We start from the raw sequence: 10,777 nt of genomic DNA, 5'->3' as shown, positions 1-10,777 counted from the left end.
CACCGAGGAGTCCAGCTCCCTCTGCAATCCGACCAGGTAACCAAGCTGCCGCCGAACAATTCCCCCACCAACACGGAGACCACAACCACTCTCGCAATCCCATCCCTCTTCATCGCTTCACCGTAACCTGATCATAAACCAACATGCAATAGAAATGTTTGCAGCAGTTTCAGTTTGCAGGCAGCATAATAAATCTCTTTCCCCTCTCTCTCGCAGAGTTTCACTGCTTATTTATCCTTCTTAGAGTTCAGAATCTGATTGATCCGTTATCTGACTCGTTATAATTCCCTCGCCACCAAATTATGTGTTTTATTTATCAGAAGCAATTATAGCCCTTAGGCAGTGACACCGGATGGGGGATAAATGAAGGATAAATAATATTAATGGTAATTACAATTCATAAAGTTTTACCCATGAAAAATAATTGAGCTACAATCTTTGTATAAAACGTAACAGCTGCTCCCGCGGTGTACTTGTGGGAAATGGCACTGATGTACAAAGCGACAGTGGAAGGAGAAAGCAACATGACCGAGGGCTGGTGTGAATGTTGTGGGTTGAAGGCTGGTTCTGTGCTGTGATGTGCTTAAAAGGTGGATGAATTGAAGGCAGAGTTTTGCTAAATCTAAGTACTACGGATGCTTGAAATGTGAAATAAAACGAGAAGGTGCAGGTCAGGAGGCACCTGTGCAAAGGGAAACAGAGCTTCATGAAGGAGAGTGTGGTACACATGCTCCCAACTTCATCAACGATGCTGAGGTTGGAAAGGTGGAGAGCTTCAAGTTCCTAGGAATGACTGTCACCAATAGCCTCTTCTGGTCCAATCACATAGACACCACTTAAGCTCACCAACTTCCTCGGGGGGCTAAAGAAATTTGGCATGTCCCCATCGACCTTTACCATTTTTTTAAAAATGCACCATGGAAAGCATCACGCCTTAGTTTGGTAACTGCTCTGCCAGTGGCAATAAACTGTGGACACAGCTCAGCACATCTCAGAAGCCAGCCTTCCCTCCATGGACTCTTATGTACCCTTCCTGCTGCTTACATTAGAGAAGCCAGCATAATCAAAAGCCCCACCCACTCCAGATATTCTCTTTTCTCCCCTTCCATCAGACAGAAGATACCCCAATGTTATATGACTATTATGGTCTGTTAGTATAATATGTTCCCTTGGCGTCACAATCTACCTCGTCATGATCTTGCACCGAATTGTCTACTTACACCATACTTACTCTATGGCTGTTGCACTTCATTTTGAATTGTGTTGTAATTTTTCTTTGTACTACCTCAATCTGGGTGGCAGGGTGAAGATACATCTCTACCAAAGGAGGTGTAAGGCACTCCTTCCCTCTGCTAACCTGTAGGTCACCCTTGGGCGAGGTGTAGCACCTGCTTAGCCCCCCGATCAGGGTCACGTGAAGCCATGGTCGTATGAGCGGCTGGTGCATATCACAAGTCCTGGTTATGCGAACGCTGATGCCAGGCAGACGATCTCTGAAGAGTGCTGGTAATGGCTGCGGTCACCCGCCTTGTAAAGACACTGCCCAGAAGAAGGCAATGGCAAACCACTTCTGTAAAAAAGATTGCCAAGAGCAGTCAAGATCATAGAAAGAATGATCACCTACAACATATGACACGGCACATAACGCATGATCCAACTACCTCAATGCACTGTGTAATGGTTTGACCTGTACGAACAGTATGCAAAGCAAGCATTTCACTGTATCTTGATGCATGTGACAACATTAAACCAATTCTAGTTCCAATTAACTCACAGGTAACCCTTAAGAAGCAAAAATTGAGGAGGTGTCAGAGAGGGGCAAAGGGAAGTCTGTGACTGGCTGGAATGAGGTTGATATTCCTGTTTCTTCTGGCCTCAGCTTCTCCTTAAAATTTGCTTTCCCCTCTATTGACTATAGTATGACTATAACCAATTTCCCCCAGGATCAATAAACTATGACTATGACTATGACTATTTTTCCAGTTCAAATGACCTGATGCACTGGTTTGCATTTTTCTGGAAATCATACAGCCCATGGCTTTTCCAGGTATGTTGTGTTTCAGAGCTACTGCATGATTTCCTGGCCAAACTCACGGCCGTTTTCTGGTTCAGCTCCACTGCTAGACACCCTGTGGAGTCCAGAGGTGGCACTAGGCCCCGCTGAGAATGTCCAGTATTCAGACTGAGAAATTTGCTCCCAGATCCTGTGGCATTCCACAGGCCAAATGATGTTGATGAGGGTTGTGTGACTTCCAAGAAGAGAGAAAAGGCAAAGCAAAGTTTTTTTCTTCAAAAAATTACTTGTGTTTTATTTAATGTTAAACTATTCCCTTCTGCCTACACAATATCCATATTCTTCCATTTTTTGCCCATTCCTGTGCCTGTCCAAGAGCCTCTTGAATGCCTGTTGGATTTGCCTCCACCGCCATCCTAAGAAGCACCCTACATCAAAGCATTGAAAACATTTTTAGTTACTTTTTACTGTTTCTGTTTGACAGGGGTTTGAAACACTTCCAAACACCTAGCACTTTGACACTTGGACAGGGTGGTGATGGAGGGGCTGACAGACAAGTTCGGTGGGTGAGTCCTGTTGTGGCTCTATTCCATCTCTTCATGTCCTGGCTGCCACGGAGGACCTGGCACTCAACTCTGCGGATGAAAAGTTCAAAGGGTAGCTAAAATGGGCAGGAAGGGCTGAACAGTTGGATTAATTCAGTAAATCAGTATTTGAGTCACGTGTTACCAAGAAGTTACTATATTTTGCAGGATGATGTTTGAGTTTCATCATGACACAGCACGAAAACAGGCCTTTCAGATGAATCATAAACATAAGAGATTCTGCAAGTGCTGGAAATCCAAAGCAACACATACAAACACTGGAGGAACTCAAAAGGTCAGACAGCGTCTATGGAAGTGAATAAACAGTCAAGGTTTTGGGCTAAGACCCTTCATGAGGACTGGAGAGAAGGGGAAAGATGCCAGAATAACAAAGTGGGGAGAGGAAAAGGAGTGGACACCAGAAGGTGATAAGTGAAGCCCATCACCTCCCTGTGGTGCCCCTCCTCCTATGGTCAACTCTCCTCTATCAGATTCCTTCTCCTCCAGCCCTTTACCTTTTCCACCTATCACCTCCCAACTTCTTACTTCGTCCTCCCTCCTGCACCCACCTGGCTCCACCTATCATCCTCTAGCGTGAACTTCTTCCCCTCCCCTTACATTCTTATTCTTGCAATGTCCCACTTCCATTCCAGTCCTTTGAGGAGTCTCGGCCTGAGTCTAATCGAAGGTGGAGGGAGGGGAAGGAGTACAAGCTACCCTCCCCTATTAGATCCCTTCTTCAGCCCTTTACCTCTTATCTATCCCCTCCTAAATTCCTTCATCCACTCACCTTCCCCATCTCATTAGATCCCAACTATCATCTGCCAGCTTGTGCTCCTTCTCACACCTCCGGCCCACCATCTCATTCTGGCTTCTGCCCCCTTCCTTTCCAGCTCTGGCCTGAAATATCAATGGTTTATTCTCCTCCATAGAGGAAATCTGACCGGGTGAGTCCCTCTGGCAGTTTGTGAGTGTTGCTCGAGATTTCCAGCATCTACAGAATCTCTTATGTTTAAGACAAACTAGAGACTAGTTAATCTTTCTAATTTCCTGGCAGCTGGGAGACAATTTCGGACTGCTTGCTAACTTTCAAAACAATGAATGTGGGTATCAAAAATGACAAGAAAATTAAGCAGATAATGGCAACAACCTGGTTGGCAAATAAGAATGAATTACACAGGAGGGACTGTTGAGTCATTAGTTGAATTATGATGAATTTATATTATTAGCATGGTTGGTTTATGTTAATATCATCATTAACATGTGGAGGTTTGTCCAACTTTGCTCTGATTTACTACAACAAGGAAATACCGATGCAGTATTTGAGCCTAGAAGTAGAAAAACTTGGGGTAATGGAATCCAATCTGGATTCACAATTCCTTCAGGAGTCCAAGCTTCATCTAGTGGCTAATAATTAAAGTGTAGGTACAACGTATTGTTGTGGGTCTTATACTTCAAATAAGACTATAAGACCACAGATATAGGAGCAAATTAAGTCATTCGGCCCATCAAGTCTACTCTGCCATTCTATTATGGCTGATTTATTATCCCTTCAACCGCATTCACCTGCCTTCTCCCCCGTAACCCTTGATGCCTTTACTAATCAGGAATCTATCAACCTCTGCTTTAAATGTATCCAATGACTTAGCCTCCACAGCCGTCTGTGGGAATAAATTCTACGGATTCACCACCCTCTGGCTAAAGAAGTTTCTCCTCTACTCTGTTCTAAAGGAATGTCCTTGTATTCCGAGGCTGTGCTCTCCGGTCCTGGACTCCCTCACTATAGGAAATACTCTTTCCACATCCGCTCTATCTAGGACTTTCAATATTCGGTAGGTTTCAATGAGATCTTCTCCCACCATTCTTCTAAACACTTGTGAGTATAGGCTCAGATCCATCAAATGCTCCTCACACATTAACTCTTCCATTCATTATAAAAATAAAGCCCAATTTTCCCATCTCATACCATGATCAATATTTGAACACAACTAATAATTCATAAAAATATTAAGAAATATCTCCAAACATATTAAAACTAAGAGACTGAAATAGCTAACTATATATTGTTTGTAGTCATAAGAGAAAGTGACAAGGCTGGGGTTCCTAAATTTGGAGCAAGTGAGAGCAAAAGATTTAATTAAGGTGCAAAAATTATGGAAGGTCTAGTTAGAGTAAACAGTTAGAAGCAGAGCCTTTAGTCACATTTAACCAAGGCTTGGAGCTATAATCTCCAAAACTATGGATCAAGTGTTGGTATATGGCTGTAACCTACAAATCCATTGTTGTCTAGTATAATTATAATAAGTCAAATAGCTCCCTTTTGTGCCTTAAAATTCTATGATTGTGTTAGATGGTGCTCCCCTTTATCCTAATCTTCTCAACATAAAAATGAAAACATACTGTAATTACCTTCTTAATTCTAACACCTTGTTCTCCTAACTTGTCCTGGTCTATTTGGATATACAATTTGTTTTAGAATTATCTTGGCATCATCAGAAATCGTACGGAGATCATAAGACATTAAAAAAAAGTATTGCCATTGTTGCCCAGTTGCCCAGATTGAGAATTGTGCTTATGACTGGTCTTGATTCAGATCAAAGTTACTCACTGTTAACTGTAAACTGAAGGATTAGGGTCAATTAGACACTTTGAAATGTTGGATCTAAATCTCAATGTTACAATTTGCAAGGAAGGAGATTAACAAGGCAAGTCTTGTACACAGAAAATGGCAGGTGCTTGGAATGTGCTGCCAGAGGAACGGGTGTAAACAGATGCAACAGCAATGTTCAAGGGACAGCTGGACAGGCACGTGAGATGGCTGGGAATGTAGGGTTGGCACCGTGCACTGTGCACCTGGGTTCTAGACTCCTCAGACTGCAATAAGTTCCACCCTGCATCCAGCAGCATCCTTCATCAAAGATCCCCACAACCGGGCCATGCCATTTTCTTGTGGCTACCCATAACACAGAGAGTACAACAGCCAGAAGTTCCACTCCACCAGGTGCAAGGACAGCTACCTCCTTTCAGCCATTCCATTCTTACACCAACCTGCACAACCCTAATCGCTATCTCAGTACAGCAACACCATGATTACTATGCAACGGACATTTATTTTTGTTCTAATTTTGATAATTCTTTATAATTTTATATGGCTTATGTTTTCATTGTAAACCTGTGTTGCAGCCGTAAGTAAGTTTTTCAATGCGTTTGTGCATACCTGTACTTGTGCACATAATAAACTTGACTTTAGCCTCTGAAGCTTTTTAACAAACTTGTAAATTTTGATGATATCTCCTCTGATTCTTCTAAACTTAAGAGAATACAGATACCGTCTACCCAGTTTCCCCTTATGGTATACACACTGTCTGTGGAACCAGTCTGGGGAACTCTGCAAGTAATTCCTCTCTTAAGCAAGACGACCACATTCTACGCAATAATCCAAGTGTGATCTCACCAAGGGACTATATAATAGCACCAACATTCACTTACTCGTGTATTCAACCCTCTCATAATAAAGGTGAACATACAATTTGCTTTATTAATCACTTGCTGTGCCTACATGTTGGTCTTCAGTGACCTGTGAACACACATCTTTGTTCCTTTGAACATCAACACTACCAGATCACAAAGTGTGTATACTGTATGTTAACATATATTACTTTAAGATTCATTTTCTTGCAGACACTTACAGAAAAATACAATAGAATTTTTGAAAAATGATACATAAACAAAGACTGACAAACAACCAATGTGCAAAAGAAGACCAATGGTGCAAATAAAATATAATACTGAGAACATGAGTTGTAGAGAACTTGATAGTGAGTCCATTGGTTGTGGAGTAATGATGAGTGTAATTATCCTCACCAGTTCAGGAGACTTATAGTTGTAAGGTAATAACCGTACTTGAACCTGGTGGGATGGGACCCAAGTCTTCTGTACCTCTGCTCAATGGTAATAGCGAGAAGGGAGCATGGCCTGAGTGGTGGAGATCTTTGATGACGAATGCCACATTCTTGTGGCAACGCTCCTTGTAAATATGCTCTGTGGAGGAAAGGGCCTTGGCTATGATCAACCAGGCTGTATCCACCACGTGCTGTAGCCTTTTCCATTCGTGGCCACCGTTGTTTCCAATGCAGGCTGTGATGCGACCAGTTCGCATACTCTCCACTGCCCGTCTCTCACCATGTGGCAAACATTGCCCTTATTTAGCATGTTCACTGAGGTGGATGACATCACATATTTCATCTATCATATTCTCACCCACTCATTTAGTTTGTCCGAACTTCCACAAAGTTTCTTTACATCCTCCACTGCATTCATAATCCTACTGAGTTTTTGATTATCAGCAAACTTTGAACCGTGATATTTTGCCTTCCTCAGAAATGGATGGTGAAACGCTAGGACCCAAGTTAAGATCCTTGAGATACTGAGGTTAGGCACAACCAGCCAATGTAAAATGACCCATTTATTCTTACTCTTTTTTCCTGTCTGATAACCAATTCAATATACAATATTGTGGTAAACTATATATATGTTGTAACTGGGTTACCTGTCTGGACACGCCCCTCTGCTGACTGCTCCTGTGGCTCCTCCCACAGACCCCTGAATAAAGGCGATTGTGTCACTGCTCCTCCCTCAGTCCAAGACAGATACTCAGCATGGACGTTGGTCCATTTACTGTTAATAAAAGCCGTTCAGTATTTACTCTACTTCCAGTCTTTTGGAGTACTTGATAGTGCATCAAGTATATCACCCCCATTTCTCTGTGCTCTAATATTGTTGATCAACCTCTTGTGAGGGACTAATTGAACATCATCCAAACAAAAACACTTAAACTTCCCTCCTTCTAGCCCCCCCACCCCCAAGCGACATCTATTACTGGCCCCAGAACACATTCTACACAATCAGGAAAGCTCACCAACACCTCTACTTTCTGAAGCTGGACTACGTATTCTACACTTCCATCATTCTGCAGATGTGCAGCGGAGAGCATCCTGACAAGCTGCATTACTGCATGGTATGGAAACTCCACTGCAGTGAACAGGAAGGCTCTATAATGGGTAGTCAAAGCTGCCGAAAGTATTACCAGCACCAGTTACCCACCATCAAGGAGATGCATGATCTGGATGATGGGGTGGTAAATTGGATTAGTAAGTATGCAGATGATACTAAGATAGGTGGCGTTGTGGATAATGAAGCAGGTTTTCAAAGCTTGCAGAGAGATTTGGGCCAGTTAGAAGAGTGGGCTGAAAGATGGCAGATGGAGTTTAATGCTGATAAGTGTGAGGTGCTACATTTTGGTAGGACTAATCAATATAGGACATATACATGGTAAATGGTAGGGCATTGAGGAATGCAGTAGAACAGAGGGATCGAGGAATAATGGTGCATAGTTCCCTGAAGGGAGAATCTCATGTGGATAGGGTGGTGAAGAAAGCTTTTGGTATGCTGTCCTTTATAAATCAGAGAATTGAGTATAGGAGTTGGATTGTAATGTTAAAATTGTACAAGGCATTGGTGAGGCCAAATTTGGAGTATTGTGTACAGTTCTGGTCACTGAATTATAGGAAAGATGTCAACAAAATAGAGAGAGTACAGAGAAGATTTACTAGAATGTTACCTGGGTTTCAGCACCTAAGTTACAGAGAAAGGTTGAACAAGTTAGGTCTTTATTCTTTGGAACGTAGAAGTTTGATGGGGAAATTGATAGCGGTATTTAAAATTATGAGGGGATAGATAGGGTTGACGTGGATAGGCTTTTTCCATTGAGAATAGGGGAGATTCAAACAAGAGGACATGAGTTGAGAGTTAAGGGGCAAAAGTTTAGGGGTAACATGAGGGGGAACTTCTTTACTCAGAGTGATAGCTGTGTGGAACGAGCTTCCAGTAGAAGTGGTTGAGGCAGGTTCGATTTTGTCATTTAAAAAAAAATTGGATAGGTAGATGGACAGGAAAGGAATGGAGGGTTATGGGCTGAGTGCAGGTAGATGGGACTAGGTGAGAGTAAGCGTTCAGCACGGACCAGAAGGGCCGAGATGGCCTGTTTCCGTGCTGAAAATTTGTTATATGGTTATATACAGAAAGGTGCCAGAAAAGGGTCAGTAATATCATGAAGGATCCCAACCACCCTGCTCATGGACTGCTTGTCCCACAACCATTAGGGAGGAGGCCACACATCATCCACGTCAGGCCCACAAAACAGTCACTTTCCCCAAGTAGTACTGCTGATCAACGCCTCCACAAACCCAACCACCATGACCTTATCATTTCCTGACAGTCACCTTATGTACAGATACTCCTGTGTCTAGCTTCACTTTATGGACACACAATGTGAATAAGATACCTTATGTACTTACTGTTTTTGTTGTCGAGTGCCATCGAGTCGTCGTCAACTCATGACAACCCTTTGGATGGTGTAGTTGTCCATCAGGTTTTTGTGGCAAAATACGGAAGTAGATTGCCCGGCCTTTCTTCTGTGCAAATACTGTTGCTGCCCTGGTTGGGACCCAGCCGATTTGAACTCAGGACCATCCGCTTCAAAGTCCAGTTCTCACATTTTTTTTTATTATTGTGTTCTTTATCTTATTATGTTGTTGTGCTGCAGATCAGGAGTAACAATTATTTTGTTCTCCTTTACACTTGTGTACTGGAAATAACATTAAACAATCTTGAATCTTAAATCTTAAATAATTCTACCTAATCAAATGTTGGATCTATTCAGCCATCTATTAAAGCTATTTTGCTGTTATATCCTTCATTACAGACTTATTGGTTACTTTATTAGGTACCTTGTGTACCTATTAAGTGTCCCCCATCCACGTCAAGGTTTGATGTGTTGTGTGTTCAGAGATGCTCTTCTGCACACCACTGTTGTAACACATGGTTACCTAAGCCACTATCATCTTCCTGTCAGCTTGAACCCATCTGGCCATTCTCCTCTAACCTTGCTCATTAACGAGGCATTTATGCCCACAGAACTGAAGTTCAGTGGATTTTTAAGCAACACACATAAAAGTTGCTGGTGAACGCAGCAGGCCAGGCAGCATCTCTAGGAAGAGGTACAGTCGATGTTTCGGGCCGAGACCCTTCATCAGGACTAACTGAAAGAAGAGCTTACTAGTCCTGACAAAGGGTCTCGGCCCGAAACGTCGACTGTACCTCTTCCTGGAGATGCTGCCTGGCCTGCTGCGTTCACCAGCAAATTTTATGTGTGTTTGAAATTCCAGCATCTGCAGATTTCCTTGTGTTTGTGTTCAGTGGATTTTTTGTTGTTTTTCACACCATTCTTTGTAAACGCTGGAGACTGTTGTCTGTGAAAATCCTGGGAAATCAGCAGTTTCTGAGATACTCAAAACACCCTGTCTGCCAGCAACAATAATTTCACGGTCAAAGTCACTTAGATTACATTTCTCCCCCATTCTGATGTTAAGACTCTTGATTTTCAAATATATGTGGCAGGTTCAGTGTGTCTACTGTGAAGACAGATACAAACTAATTCTTTAATTTATCTGTCAGTACTTTATTTTCCATTATATATTTACTGTCTTTCTCTGTAAGGGGCCCATACTTGCTCTTAGTCGTCATTTTGGTAAACATGCCCTTGCAATGTGACATATGCTTGCCGACAATCCACACTTGACATGGGCAATAATCAGGATTCGAGGAGTCCATTTCACATTTTAAACTCAATGACATTGAGACACTCTTGGGTCTGACATGCAGTTACAGAGTTGGACCTGAGGAAAGGTTCCCTCAGGCTGGAGAGCAGAGAATTAAGAGCCATTGGCATAAGAGGTAAGCCACTTAGACAGAGGAATAAATGAGAATTTCTTTATGCTGAGGGTTGTAAATATTTGGAATTCTCCTTCCAGAAGCCAGTGGATGCTCTGTTGTTGTGTACATTCAAGGTTAAATTGTGAATAAAGGGAATTCAATTTCCAATGTACTGGGGAAATACCAGGTAAATTAGTACCCTTGATAATAAACTGTTTGAGGTATTGAATAATACCTCAGCTGATATATCCTGTGACATATTTACAACTTGCCTGTCACTGAATTAATTCCTTTTGTAGTAGCTTGCATTAGTAACTTAATTTTAAACACATGATTTCGTTTCATACTAAATCCCTTCCCTGTCCCATATCGACTGTGACAGCATACTCCAACACGTGACTGTAAT

This window comes from Mobula birostris, chromosome 9 (genome assembly GCF_030028105.1).
Source record: "Mobula birostris isolate sMobBir1 chromosome 9, sMobBir1.hap1, whole genome shotgun sequence".
Lineage (NCBI taxonomy): Eukaryota > Metazoa > Chordata > Chondrichthyes > Myliobatiformes > Myliobatidae > Mobula > Mobula birostris.
This window is presented reverse-complemented; position numbering follows the sequence as displayed.